Genomic DNA, 15,567 nt, shown 5'->3' with positions numbered 1-15,567 from the left:
ACTAGAAGAGTAGTTGAAGAACTTTTTACAACTGATGAACTAGCTGAACAGAATATTTTGCAACCAGACGAAGAGCCAGTTCAGCCGACTGCCACGGCTAAACCGTCAGTTATTACAAAAACCGAAGAGCCAGTTCAGTCACCTACAATGACTGAACAGGTAGTTCTAGAGACAACTGAAGAGGCTCAGCTGCACCAGGTACTAACTAAAGAGGTGCCAGCTGAAGAGCCAGTTACAGTTTCAGTTGTTCAAACAACTGAAGAACCATTCTCCGTATCAGCTGAGCAACTATCTGAAGAACCATCTACTATCTCAACTGATCAACAGACTGAAGAGCCTTCAAGCACCTTTACTGATCCAAATCTTTCTTCTCCTCCGCAGCTTCTAAAACGACCCTAACTTCGAATTCATTTTAATTTACAATAGTTTTTTTTTGTAAAGTCATGCATAACTATTTCATCATAAATAAACTAGCATAAATAATCAAATAAACAAAACTCCATGTCATCCATAATCATTCATGCGGAATAAGTAAAATAAGCATTAAAAGTCTAAAATTTAGCTCAATAATTCTAGCACCCTAACAGTCTATAAATAAAAGCGATAATCCATAAAATTATCAAAAGTCTTTAAAATATGCGGAATTTCTAGGTACTCGGGTATGCACTGCGCCTTCCGGATAACTCGATAGTCCGCACCTCAAGACTCAACATCATCCTCACCTGCAACCATTCAAATCTAGTGAGTCTAATGACTCAGCATGCTTAAACCTCATATAGCAAGAACATAACTATACAATCACATGCATAAAAATTAATTTTACTAAAAATAGATTTTTCCATACAATCATGAAACCTTCCATGAAATAATGCTTAAATATGAACGTTTTCCTTTTAAAATTTTTCTTTTTATGTGAAGTCCGCTCCTCGAAAGTGACAGCTTTTATTCGATTGATCAATCTATAAACCATAGTACAAGGCCGCCGGGTTCAACGTCCACGTCTTCAACTATCCCACTGACTATCATAAACATAACTTCACCGTTCACGTTTTAAACGGATCAGTTATCATTGAGATTCTCGCCCACGATTTCGACGGTTCACTCCATTTCGTCATTGCAACTTCACCGTTCACGTTTTCAATGGATCCCTTACTACTTTTTCGTCACGATCAATTCACATTCCTCAAAAATATTTCCCTTTACCTTTTAATTTCATAAAACATTCATGACTTTCCATATTCTTTAATATTCCCAAAAATGGCTTATATCATTCGTATACATCGAAATTGCTAACAATAGCACATATATGCAAATACGTTAAAACTTCTAAAAATAGCATATATCATGCATATACTTTAAAACTTCTAAAATTAACATTTAACATGATTTGGAATTGTTTGAGGAAGTTGCAAACCACCCTCGACTTTCCTCGAACCGACTGCACACGTTTCAATGCTATACGTATCCGGAGGACCCTAGACTTTGACTCAAGGAGACAGCTCGATTTTAAAACTTTAAAAATACCCAAAAATATCTAGTAGCTTGTTGGAAATTTAATCTTAGGTCCTATGTTTCAACAATGACTCAATTCGATTACCGGATGAATCGTTTATCACCGTTTTCGCTTTTCCAGTAAAACAAATGACCAAACTACCCTCCCGACTCGAACCAACCCGAGACCAGACCTTTATTAACATCCTAAGACTCAATATAAGTTGCTGGAAGTTCACAAACCCAAGCCAAAATCGAAATAAGGATTTAAAATTTAACCTAGGCTCACTTCGCCCTTTTTTTGACACATTCGGGCAAATTACGACCCCGACTGGACCACGACTATAACGACCTCGGAACAAGACCTAGACCCCTTCCTTAGACACTAAATAAGACCATGAACAGGCCCTTTCCAATACAGACCCGACGCCTCACGCCCTAGACCCCTCGCAACAGCAGCCCTCCGCACTCGTCTCTTGCGCAGCAACTGTTCTCTCACGTCCAGCAGCTGTCCTAGCTGAAAGAGGATCGATTAAGGCACTCGGTTGCGCAACGGAAGTTTTAAAAATATTTTTCAAGGCAAAAATCGAGCACCTCATATACTTTCAACAAGAACAAGAAAACCGAGCACCATAAGCCTATAATGTGTAGCAAATACGAAAAACACGAAAATGACATTCATAGTGTGTTTAGAAATATTACCTATCAATCACAATGGATTGATGATGGCTCCAACTTAGTTGATATACAACTAAGCTCTTGAATGGTAGACACAATCTACAAGCTTCCTTTGAGCACTCCTTGCTCAAAAATTAAGCCCACCACCAACAAGCTAGAACCCCTCTTATTTTGCACTAGAAAAATAAGAGGATTTTTCTTTGAGAAGTGTAGGGAATCTTCAACAATTGAAGAAGCCAAATTGGAGAGAAAAATGCTTGAAATTTCGTCCAACATGAGTGTGTAGAGAAGGCAGGAGTGTTTTCTTGGTTGTTGAAAAAGTAAGACTATGCATGTGCATGCCATGTCTTGGATATTGAAAAAGTTGTCTTCCAACCCTTCACCTCCCATGCATGCATTCTATTTGGGTTTGTAACAATTACAAAGCACATGGACTTTTATTTAAATATCTCAAACATATTTGAGACCATTTAAACTTACTTGATTTAACTCAAGCCCACTAATTGAATAATTATTTACAATTGGGTTCTACAAGGCCCAATGTTATTTACTTAATTCAACACTTGAATTAATCTAATTATTTGGACTCTACTAGGTCCACTAGTGTTTAATTAATTCAACACTTGAATTAATTTAATTTAGTCCATAATAATGTTTATGAAAATCACAATTTTAAAATACATTATTTATTTGGCCAAATATTAATTTAGGAACACTTCCACAAATTAAAAGTCACATTCCCCTTATAGAAGTCATACTTCTATTTTTCCTTACGCTTATAAACTCCTTTGTAAGCCATTCAACACATTGAATTATTTTAATTCTCAACGGGATCTAGAAAGTTAGTACTTGTGTGGCCCTCAATGGTTCATTGATACAACTAGCTGTGAGTTCACATCTCCATGTGATTCGGACTAAACATGTCCTTATTTGAACATACCCCAATTGTTCCATTCTTACTTATCAACTCCTTGATAATAAGAACGTCAGAACTCAAGTCTAATAGTACCCAACCAATCATGTTAAACGCCTAGCAGCATCGCTTACATGATTCCCTAGGTATCAAATGACAGTGCCTGCAAGAACCATTCAATTATGGTTAGCTTACAGTACGGTCCCTTCATCTCATATCCTGATCGATTCGACAACCATTGGTATATCGAGAGTTGTCAATGAATCGATACTATGTGTCATGTCGTAGTTGCATCGATGGTGTAATCTATGAAACCCATTTCATAATTACCACCATACTCTGATCAGAGATTTCATACTACATACACATAGGATATCCATACCCGAAGGTAAGCGGTGAATCCCCGACTACAATGCATCGACTCCTATATGTTTCTACAAAACACCCAACCTTGCCACCTGATGAACTCATGAGAGTCGGTAAACAAGTCAAAGTGCAACGCTAGCATATAGAGTCTCAATGTTGTCCCGGGTCATAAGGACTAATGGTGTACAACCATAAACTATGACGTTTCCACTCGATAAGTGAGAACCACTTGGAAAGTCCTATATGGAGGGTTGTTCAGTGCACTCTACCAGGAGCACCTATCTACATGCTCGGACATCACAATGTCCCCTACCATTGAAACACGGTACTCACATCGCAGATACTAGTCTCGAACTCGAGCGGCCTATATCCTTCTTAGCGGCGGCTGAATCGACTAGAAACTGTTTAGAATATACAGTATTGCAAATATGAGTGTCCTGATACTCATCATATGAGCATCCCATATTCTTTCTACTATTTGTATATTCAAGGACTTTATCTATGCAACTAGCATGGGTATACAGATAAAGATGTGACAAAACAATAATTTCAAATATTATTAAAATAAAGACTGTTTATACATAGAGTTTCATTGTGAACACTCGGCCAACACTTGGCTCGACGTGCACCTACTCTAACACTAGTCCTTTTGTTCGACTCTTGGCTCTCACCAGCCCGTCACCAGGACCCTAATGCACATCGCTAGCGCCTGGACCAGCCCTTAAACCAGCCTCTTAGCCCCTAGAACCATGACACACCAAAACAGCCCCCACGACTGCAAGTTCTGGAGTTCCAATTCCAGCCCTTAACCAGCCCGTCCAAGCCTTAGCCAAACCCATCCTAGACCTTCCTAGGACCCTTACCCTTCCTTCAATACCATGGCTAGGGTCCCATGCGGCCACCATGGCCAATAGAACCCCAAGCCGCACCCTCTCTTGCCCTCACAGCCTGCACGTGTTTGCGTGCAGGGCTGGACAGCCCTATGCAGCTGTTTGTTTCCTCTTTTGTCCCTTCAATCCTCTTCCTAAACATCTAGACCAGCCCTTGTTTGCCTTGGTTTGCATCCTTCCCTCAACACTTTTCAATAAACATCAACAATCTTTTATGGAAACAAGAGATACACATGCATGAGATTAAAAACAATCACTTTTATAAATTTTTCACACACATAAGCATACATGCAATAATATGGAATGAATGGTGCTTGAAAAAGGGTTTGAAAACATGCCTTGATCCTTATTTCTTACTAGATATGAGAGAAGGTGCGACGAGAGACGAACGGGATGCGAATTTTTCCTTCCTTGCTTCCTCTAGGTTTCGGCCTCCTAGGACTCTAGTGTGTGTAAGTGTGTGCTGATGGATGGGGGAGACGTGAATGAGGAGTTTGTGGTAGGGTAGGATTTTTTTAAATAAGTTAATAGTGGGCTAAATTTACATGATGGGTCCTAATTATTTAATTAACTCTTTCCTACTCTAGGCCCAATTAAGCAATTAATTAAATACTTAATTAATCTTTACTAAGAGTCCCAACAATATTTAAAATATTTGATGCTACTCGTTTCTAATATCGCACGCCCGAAACTACTAATTTTCTTCGTAAAAGTTCGTTACTGATTAAATTCGTCCCTTAATATAAATTTATTTCCGCTTTCCTAATTTATACTTTCTAAATATAGAAATTTTTATTTATAACTTTCTAAAAATAGAAACTTTATCAAAATCATCCTGATTCTCTCGCCTTTGTCGTGCATCACGTATTCGGCCGCATACAGTTTACATTCATAACATTCGACTAAATAATCATTTAACCATGCAAATACTTAAACATGCTTCTAGACTATAAATTCAAATAAATTTCACGCATGCACGTGCTTAGTGTGATCTGGTTTTCGGGCGTTACAATTCCCCCCCCCCCCCCTAAATAGAATTTCATCCTCAAAATTTGTCTTGTCTTGATAATTGAAAAGTTTAGGCTCCCTCATTCACTTCATACTTAATCTGATTGGATTAAGTTTTGCATCCTATCACACTTGCGCTGCATATTCCGATACTCTGCCTTACTTGCTGGCATGTCAAACATTCGGACACAAAACGCAAGATGTCTTGCTTCACGCTCGGCCGCCAATACAATTGCTACAGATCCTTATACATCTTCGCGCTACCAAGATGAAATTTTGGCGGGTGATTGGGTTCATGACCACCGGGGGACCAGCATTACATGATTTCCTTCATAACAACCTCTCTCAGTGAATTTCCACCAGAAACCCAGAGTCGTTCTCAAAAATTATCACATTCAACCCTCTTAATTTCCAGAGATAGCATTTCAGCATTTAAAGTTTCTAACTTTCTTCATTTCGGTCCTTCAAATCTCGAAAACTGTATTTCTTTCCCAATAAATTTTCGAGCTCAATTAATTTAGGCTCTAAACTTCTCGAAATTTATTGTTTGATCCTAAATTTTTGATTTCTTTACAATCGACGCCCCAAATTTCATTCCTCCACTCTTAAGGCCAAAAATTATTAATTTGGTTCAATTTATTCATTTGCTTTATTAAAGCTTATATTTTATGCTCAATTTCTAAAATTTTCAATGTCATCTCTTAAATCCAGCTCAAGTAGGGCATGCAACCTATTTTCCTCTAAGTTCCTCATTTTCCTAATCAATTTTGATAATTAATATTTCATGTATAAAAGCAATGTAAAATCATTAAACAACTAGGTTACTAGTAATCAGAGTCGTGTCTGGCTCTGCTTCAGCCTCCTTAGCATGAATGACATATGCCCTACCAATTGAGGTGCCTGTAGTTTAGGGCAATTGCGGGAAATATGTCCTTGCTCTCCACATTTGAAGCACTTCCCGGAGAACCATAGACACCTGCCATAATGGTGGTGGTTGCACTCCTTGCACAAGGCTTCACATCATTCTTTTGCGCTCCTGGTTTCTGCTGACCCTGATCATCCTTGCTAGCCGCCATTAAAGGCTTTTTATTCTGCTGATTCGATTGTTGGGCACGGTTTCTCTTGCGCTGCAATTCAAACTCAATGTTTTTAAAAAATTTCTCAGACTGGAATGCATAAGTAGTAGCAGTAGCATAATCCAAAGGACGCATCATCATAACATTATTCTGAATGGTAGGTCGTAAATCATCCATGAAGTGTCTAAGCTTCTTAGCAGCATCCCTCGCAATAAAGGATACAAAATGACAACCCCTATCAAATTTCTTCATAAATTCAGCAACAAAAGCGTCTCCCTGACGGAGAGTCATAAATTCCCTCTTCAATCGCCCTCATCAGCGGTGAAGTATTTCTCGTAGAATATCTCTTTGAATCGATCCCAAGTAAGTGTAGCAAGATTAACACCATGCTCGACTCCTTCCCACCATAAAGAAGCATCATCCCTAAACAGGTAAGTGGTACACTTCACAGTCAGCATCTCCCATATTCAGAATGCGAAAGTGTACCTTGACCGCACAAATCCAAGCCTCAGCAGCAAAGGGATCGATGGTGCTAGAAAATTCCTTCGGTTCTAGCCTCCGGAACTGATCATATACGTCATGCTGTGGCCTAGGTGCCTGCTGTAACTGCTACTGTAACTGTTGTTATTGTAACTGATGTTGCTGTGACTGCTAATCGAAGAAACGAGCCATACCCTCTAAGGCACGAGTAGCAGTAGCAGCATGCTACTACTTAAATTATAATTCACCCAAGTGTAGGTTGTCTGCAAGTAATATATTTCGTAAGTACGATATCGATCCACAGAGAGGTTATTTTAAGTTTAAATTTATTAATTTATAGATTACCAAATGCAAGAACGAAGTTTACAAATTATAAATTTTGTCAAGGCTTGAGGATTTATTCTTGGTTTATGCAATATTGTTTAACTAAAAGTAAAACAAAGGAAACCACCATAAATTATGGTTCCAAGAAAATTAAATATTTAAACACACACCTAATATAATATAGTTCCCACTATAGAAAATACCGAATTCACCGATATTTTATATATTGTACATATGATTATATATATAATATATGTAATGCCCGAAATTTGATTACGGTAATTTGAGATTAATTATCGATATAGTGATTTGATTATAGCCGGATCGCTACGAAAATGGAAGTGGAAGAGCATGGGTATTTTTGTTGCGTGACCAGTAGGTCTCGCGCATATGCGCGGCATGAGGGCGCGCATATGCGCGAGCTACACAGGAAGATTAAGCGCGGAACAGAACCTTCCGCGCACATGCGCGGCAGCGCGCGCGCATATGCGCGATGAGTCCAGTGGCCATGATGCATTTCCAGAAAAGTAGGCGCACATGCGCGACGAGGAGCGCGCACATGCGTGAGATGTCCAGTAGACAAAATAGATTTCCAGAGCATGTCGCGCACATGCGCGGAGATTGTACGCGCATATGCGCGAGTTGTGCGAGGAATCAAATGCAATTCCAGAGAACCTCGCGCATATGCGCCGAGCAGGGGCGCGCATATGCGCGAGGCGCTGTGCATGCTACGCGCCGAGACATAATGTCTCGCGTATATGCGCCGAGTGATGTCGCGCATATGCGCGATACGTGTTGCGTGAAAAGATAAGCCACCTAGCTCTAGACATGCAATATATATATATATCAATTGGCAATTGTCTCTTATTTAGATTTTGAATCCGACTTCGGTATTGTGTTCCTATCGACGTAGGCTACAACTAGACGTAAGTTTTACTACGTTTTGATATGATTTGAAATTATGCTATTGTCAGAATTGAATAGGATTCCTATATGATGTTCTTGATACGTTAGACATCATAGAATCGAAGTCAGATTGAAAAACAGATTGATTACGGATTTGTTATGATTTTTCAGATTATATTGAGTGGTATTGGACAGATTTGAATTGTGACTGGCTTATAGATTGTATTGGATATGGGTTATGGTTGGTAATTGATATCTGTTGATATGGTATTACGGGGATATTAAGATTGTGCCGTTATGTCAATGATTTGAATTAAATTCAGAATAATCAGATTCAGTGTTGAATTGAGAATGGAATATTGATATTATGATTCTCTATATACCGTTTCAGATTTACAAATACAGTCTTGAGTTCAGAACTGATATTGCTTCAGACCGAGACGACAAACGGAAGGTATAAGTCAATGTGGTATTGGGAGATCGACACAAGTAGGATATACTTGTGTGTCCCTAAATCACATACTATTTGTTATTATTTGCATTGATTTGATTCGATATGCTTGTTCTATTGATGTATAGAGAGCATGTGTTTAGACGAGAGATCTTGTGACAGAAGTACCTGATAGTGGCGGGATCGCCACGGGCACATTGCACGATGTCACAAGATAGTGTATTGGCGATAGTGCCACAGTCTGTGACGGATAGGTCAAGACACTGGATGTTTGGTTATATCGACGTGGATAGAATCGGAGTTTCTTCTATTACTGTTGGTCGATAGAGGAATACCAACTTCTGGAAACCGGGATCCCTAGACTAGGATTGAGTCTAGTCTGAGTCGTGGAGTCACGATTATGATTGATAGTTTGATATTAATTATGTTTCAGATTTTGATATATATCTGATATCTGCTTCATGCTTTATATTAATTATATGATTGCATGTTTCGTTGATTTATACTGGGATTTGTTCTCACCGGAGTTATCCGGCTGTTGTCGTGTTTGTATGTGTGCATGACAACAGGTGGGACAGGTTCAGGGTCGAGGAGATGAAGAGAGAGATCGTGATTAGAGTGGAGACTACGGACTTGATCTGAGATAGGGTTGAACACTTAATATTTAGTAGTTGAACCTTAGTTTGTAAATGATTGTATTTAGTACAAGACTTGTACTTTACTTTTATACTTATATGTATAGTGGAATGATTCCATTACGTTCCGCATTTGATATTATATTTAAAAAAAATTTAGACCCTGTTTATTATAATTGATTAATTAGTCCCAATGACGATTAAGAACATGATTAGCGTCCGGATCCCCACAACATATAATTATATCATATATTTCATTTAGACGATAGCGTGGCTCTGCCGGTTGTTCTAAATGAAATATAATGATTTAATTTAACATTTATTTTATGCAGTTATATATTTATATAGTTATCTATATAATCATAGGTACAATATATAAAATATCGATGAATTCGGTATTTTCTATAGTGCGATTTATATTATATTAGGTGTGTGTTTAAATATTTAATTTTCTTGGAACCATTATTTATGGTGGTTTCCTTTGTTTTACTTTTAGTTAAATATTATTGCATAAACTAAGAATAAATCCTCAAGCCTTGACAAAATTTATAATTTGTAAACTTCGTTCTTGCATTTGATAATCTATAAATTAATAAATTTAAACTTAAAATAACCTCTTTGTGGATCGATCTCGTACTTACGAAATATATTACTTGCCGACAACCTACACTTAGGTGAATTATAATTTAAGTAGTAGCAAGTTTTTGGCGCCGTTGTCGGGGAGGTATAAATTAAATTTATATTTGTTAATTATGTTTTATTTATAAGGATTATGTTTTTTTTTGTTATGAGTATTTGGAGTCGAAAATAAAGTGGTAGACTTATTCGAGTATCTGAAAATAATTTAAACATGGATGATAATTCAAATAATCAAGATAATGATAACAACAACAACAACAACAACAAAAATAATAATAATAATAATAAAGAACATGATCAATTAAGAACACTTAGGCACCATATAAACCCTATTAGAACTAGTGCCCCATCTTGTTTAGTTTTTCCTCCTGATGCATCTAATTTAAACTTTAAACATCAAATTATTCAACTTTTACCAAATTTTCATGACTTAGATTCAGAAAATCCATATTTACATATAAGAGAATTTGAGAAAGTTTGTAACACTTATAATGATCAAAATTATAGCATGGATATAGTTCGATTAAAGCTTTTCCCTTTTTCTTTAAAAGATAAAGCTAAAACATGGCTACAAAATTTGAGATCAAGTTCAATAAGATCATGGGAAGAAATGCAACAACAATTTCTCAAAAAGTTTTTTCCTTCCCATAGAACAAACTCTTTTAAAAGACAAATTACTACTTTTTTTCGAAAAACAAGGAGAAACATTTTATCAATGTTGGGATAGATATAAAGAATTACTTAATACATGCCCACATCATGGTTTTGAAACATGGAGATAGTTTCTCACTTTTATGAAGGTCTAGTACCTAAAGATACGCAAATGATAGAATTCATGTGTAATAGAACTTTTGAAGATAAAAACCCAAATGAAGCTATGGAGTATTGGGATTCATTAACAGAAAATGCTCAAAATTGGGATAATATAGGCACAATAGAACCACCAACAACTAAAATCAATAATTCAACAAATGGGGGTGGTATCTATAATCTTAAAGATGATATAGATATTTAAGCTAAACTTGCATCTTTAGCAAGAAAAATTGAGTCATTAGAAATAAAAAAGAGTGGTCAATTAAAAAGTATTCAAGAAATTGTTTGTCATATATGCGATACACATGATCATGATACAAAAGATTTTCCAACATTACCTTCATTTAAAGAATGTCTACATGAACAAGAAAATTATGTTAACAATTATAAAAAACCAATACTAGATCCTATTTCAACATCATATAATCATGGATTGAAAAATCATCCTAATTTTAGTTGGAAGAATGATAATAATGCACAACCCTCACAACAATATTTTCAAAATAACCAAAATCATCAAGGTTATATTCCTTATGTTACACCTCCAAGAAAAAACTTTGAAGATGTAATTCATGCATATATCAAAAAGCAATAATATAACAATATTCAAAACAGTCAATCTATGAGTGATTTGAAAGAAAATCTTGAAAAATTTGCATATGCACTTAATATTCATGAAAAAGTAAAATTTTCATCTCAACCTCAACCTAATTCTAAAAATCAAAATCAAAAATTAAAAAATGAAAAAAATGATCAAATAAAATCTGTTATTACCCTTAAAAGCGGTAAAATAGTTAATGATCTATATAGTAATGAAAATAAGGATCATTTAAAATCAAAGAGTAAGGATGATAATCCTGATACTTTTGAGAATGATTATACCTTAAATTCTAAAAATAATATGTTGAATGATAAATCATCTAAAATAGTAAATGAATCAAATAAACCTCCACCATTTCCTCATGCATTAACAAATCATAAAAAACAAAAAAATGATTCAAATATCTATGAAGTTTTTAAACAAGTAAAGATAAATATTCCATTATTAGATGCTATTAAACAAGTACCTTCATATGCAAAATTTTTAAAAGACTTATGTACTGTGAAGAGAAAATTGCATGTGAAGAAGAAAGCGTTCTTGGCTGAACAAGTAAGTTCTATTCTTCAAAATAATTCTAGTTTAAAATATAAAGGTCCTGGTTGTCCAACAATTTCATGTATTATTGGAGAAAATAAAATTAAAAAAGCTTTGTTAGATTTGGGAGCAAGTGTGAATTTACTTCCTTATTCAGTTTATGAAAAGCTTAATTTAGGAGAATTAAAACCCACTTCTGTTACTCTCTTACTGGCGGATAGGTCAATCAAAATACCTAGAGGTATTGTAGAAGATGTGTTGGTTCAAGTTGATAAATTCATATATCCTGTAGATTTTATTATTTTGGATACACAACCAATAGAAGTACATAATGAAATTCCAGTAATATTGGGACGACCATTTCTAGCAACTTCAAATGTTTTAATTAATTGTAGAAATGGAATAATGAAATTATCTTTTGGAAATTTGACTCTAGAACTTAATGTGTTCAATTTATGTAAACAACCAAGTATTAATGAAAATGAATATGATAATGAAATTGAAACAATTGTGGAAGAAAATATACAAGAAGAAAACTTAAATCAACAATCTGAAGTTTTTTCAATAGAAAATTTTGAGTCTGAAAATAATTTTAAAGAAGATGATAATACAAAACTTGAATTAAAAGTTTTACCATTCGAATTGAAATATGTATTTCTTGGTGAAAATAAAACATTTCCTGTTGTAATTTCTTCCACTCTTCTACCAAATCAAGAAGAAGATTTAATTAAATTACTTAAAAAATATAAAAATGCAATTGGATGGACTTTGAAAGATATAAAAGGTATAAATCCTTTAATTTGCACACATAAAATTCATTTGGAAGAAAATGCTAAAACATATCAACAACCACAAAGAAGGTTAAATCCACATATGAAAGAAGTTGTTAAGAATGAAGTATTAAAACTATTAGACGCTGGAATTATCTATCCAATCTCAGATAGTAAATGGGTAAGTCCAACACAAGTAGTACCTAAAAAGTCAGGCATCACTGTTATAAAAAATGAAAAGGGAGAGTTATTACAAGCTAGGATTCCATCTAGTTGGCGTATGTGTATTGATTATAGAAAATTAAATGATGCAACTAGAAAAGATCATTTCCCACTACCATTTTTAGATCAAATTCTAGAAAAAGTAGCAGGAAATTCTTATTACTGTTTTCTTGATGGGTATTCGGGGTATTATCAAATACCTATATCATTAGAAGATCAAGAAAAAACTACTTTCACTTGTCCTTTCGGAACTTTTGCATTTAAAAGAATGCCATTTGGTTTATGTAATGCTCCGGCTACTTTTCAAAGATGCATGTTAAGTATTTTCAGTGATATGATTGAAGAATTTGTAGAAGTTTTTATGGATGATATAACTGTTTTTGGAAACTCATTTGAAAATTGTCTTAAAAACCTAGAAGAAGTATTAAAACGATGTGAAGAAAAAAATCTTGTTTTAAATTGGGAAAAATGTCATTATATGGTTAAATCTGGGATTGTGTTAGGTCATGTGATATCTGAAAAAGGAATTGAAGTTGATAAAGCCAAAGTTGATGTTATTGCTAATTTAACATCACCAAAAACGGTCAAAGAAGTTCGATCATTCTTGGGTCATGCAGGTTTTTATAGAAGGTTTATAAAAAATTTCAGCATAATATCTAAACCAATTTCGAATCTTTTAACAAAAGATACACAATTTGAATGGACTCAGAAATGTGAAAATGCTTTTAAAAAAATAATTAATCTTTTAATTACATCACCTATTTTACAACCTCCAGATTGGTCTTTACCATTTGAATTAATGTGTGATGCAAGTGATTATGCTATAGGAGCTGTGTTAGGACAGAGAAAAGAAGGAAAACCGTATGCAATCTATTATGCTAGTAGAACCTTAAATAGTGCCCAAATAAATTATTCAACTACTGAAAAAGAATTACTTTCAGTAGTATTTGCATTAGATAAGTTTCGATCTTATTTAATTGGTTCTACTACTATTGTGTACACTGATCATTCTGCCGTAAAATATTTATCAAATAAACAAGATGCTAAGCCAAGATTAATACGGTGGATTTTATTGTTACAAGAATTTGATATTATAATTAAAGATAAAAAAGGAAAAGAAAATGTCGTAGCCGATCATTTATCTAGAATAATGACTGAATCATCTCATAATGAAATACCAATAAATGAAAATTTTCCAGATGATCAGTTGTTTTATGCTACTATTATGCCCTGGTTTGCTAACATTGTAAATTTTATTGTGACAAATAAAATGCCTTCTCATTGGAATTCACAGGATAAGAATAAATTCTTGATAGAAGTTAAAAAATTTTATTGGGATGATCCTTACTTGTTTAAGTATTGTCCTGACCAAATTTTTCGACGATGCATACCCGACAATGAAGTAAGTAATGTTATTAAATTTTGTCATTCTGAAGCATGTGGAGGTCATTTTTCATCCAATAAAACAGCTGCAAAAATCTTACAATGTGGATTTTATTGGCCCTCTTTATTCAAAGATACGCATTTATTTTGCAAATCTTGTGAAAACTGTCAGAAGATGGGATCAATTTCAAAACGAAACATGATGCCTTTAAATCCAATCATAATTATTGAAATATTCGATAGTTGGGGGATAGATTTTATGGGTCCATTTCCATTATCTTTTGGATATACGTACATTTTAGTCGCTGTTGATTATGTTTCAAAATGGATTGAAGCAATTGCATGTAGAACTAATGATCATAAAGTTGTTATAAAATTTTTAAAAGAAAATATTTTTAGTCGATTTGGAATACCTAGAGCAATAATTAGTGATGGGGGAAGTCATTTTATAAATAAATCATTTTCTTCTTTGTTAAGAAAATATGGCATTACACATAAAGTTTCTACCCCATATCATCCTCAAAGTAATGGTCAAGTTGAACTTGCAAATAGAGAAATAAAACAAATTTTAGAAAAAACAGTTAATCCAAATCGAAAAAATTGGTCTTTAAGATTAACTGATGCATTATGGGCATATAGAACTGCATTTAAGACATCATTAGGGATGTCACTATATAGGTTAGTTTTTGGTAATCATTGTCATTTACCGGTTGAACTTTTAAAGCATTTAATAATAATTTAGATGATGCATTTAAATTAAGAAATTTGCAATTAAATGAACTTGAAGAATTAAGAAATGATGCATATGAAAATTCAAAGATTTATAAAGATAAAACTAAAGCCTTTCATGATAAAAATATTATGAGAAAGTCATTTGAAACTGGACAAAAAGTTTTACTTTATAATTCTCGTTTGCATTTATTTCCAGGAAAACTAAGATCAAGATGGTCAGGACCATTTATAGTTAAATTTGTTTATCCTCATGGTGCTGTTGATATTGAAAATCCTAAAAATATTGACGCGTTTAAAGTTAATGGGCAAAGACTTAAGCCTTTTATAGAAAATGAAATTCTTAATGATGATTTTATGCCTTTATATGATCCATAATAGTTGTTTGATATTTTCATTTTGTTTTTACAGATTCTAGTTCATTTCCCGGTTAAGTGGCGGATAACGGTACTCCGTGACTATCTAAATCGGTTTTTTCAGTTTTCCCAATATAATTGAAATATATAATAATAATAATAATAATAATAATATGGATGTTTGTATTGTGAATCTTCGTAAATATTTTGCTTGTTTACTGATAATGCGTTGAAAAAAATTTATAAAGCTAGATGTGAGCGACTAAGGTTGATGATGTCATATGGCATACCGAATGATATAA

General features: G+C 34.4%; 1 long non-coding RNA gene across 1 annotated transcript; it reads right to left on the bottom strand.

Moving 5' to 3' along the window:
- Positions 1–483: 483 nt before the first annotated feature.
- On the bottom strand, positions 484–6,240 carry LOC140972689 (uncharacterized). Its single transcript, XR_012174520.1, has 2 exons — positions 6,172–6,240; positions 484–722 (listed from the first exon to the last, which is right to left on the bottom strand). It is a non-coding gene; the product is annotated as an uncharacterized lncRNA (long non-coding RNA).
- Positions 6,241–15,567: the final 9,327 nt, after the last annotated feature.

This window comes from Primulina huaijiensis, chromosome 3, assembly GCF_012295235.1.
Source record: "Primulina huaijiensis isolate GDHJ02 chromosome 3, ASM1229523v2, whole genome shotgun sequence".
Lineage (NCBI taxonomy): Eukaryota > Viridiplantae > Streptophyta > Magnoliopsida > Lamiales > Gesneriaceae > Primulina > Primulina huaijiensis.
The sequence above is the reverse complement of the archived record's forward strand: the minus strand, read 5'-3'. Positions and strand labels throughout refer to the sequence as shown.